Source organism: Corvus brachyrhynchos, unplaced genomic scaffold, assembly GCF_000691975.1.
Source record: "Corvus brachyrhynchos isolate BGI_N302 unplaced genomic scaffold, ASM69197v1 scaffold116, whole genome shotgun sequence".
Lineage (NCBI taxonomy): Eukaryota > Metazoa > Chordata > Aves > Passeriformes > Corvidae > Corvus > Corvus brachyrhynchos.
Window position 1 is genome coordinate 4,099,208 of NW_008240221.1, and position 402 is coordinate 4,099,609.

At 61.7% G+C, this 402-nt stretch overlaps 1 long non-coding RNA gene across 2 annotated transcripts in view; it reads left to right on the plus strand.

The window, feature by feature from the left end:
* The first annotated feature begins 6 nt into the window (after window positions 1-6).
* Window positions 7-402, plus strand: part of LOC108449301 — a 19,426-nt gene continuing 19,030 nt past the window's right edge. For both annotated transcript variants that reach the window (XR_001865456.1, XR_001865457.1), the window contains exon 1: window positions 7-317. This is a non-coding gene — a long non-coding RNA (uncharacterized LOC108449301). The remainder of the gene's footprint in view (window positions 318-402) is intronic.

Consider the following 402-nt stretch of genomic DNA (forward strand, 5'->3'; position numbering starts at 1 on the left):
GCTCCGCGCTGAGGGCGGGCTGGAGCTGCGTGCACCGCGCAGGTACCGCGCAGGGCCCCACGCCGTCTTGACCCGCGCCAGGGGACATTCAGGTTGGACATTGTAAGGAATTTCTTCGCAGAAAGAGCGATTAGACATTGGAATGGGCTGCCCACAAGTGTCTGCGGTGGTGGAGTCTCCGTCCCTGGAGGCGTTTAAGGAAAGACCACTCAGTGCCGTGGTCTAGTTGACACAGGCTGGACTCGATGGCTTCGCAGTCTTTTCCTACTTGTTCGGTTCTGTGATTCTGAGCACTGACCTCTGCCCCGATGTGCGGGGTGAGCACTGAGGGCGCGGGTGGGTGAAGGATGCCGGCAGCTAATGGGAAGTGGCACCTTCCTGCGCGGGGGGGGCAGGCACAGG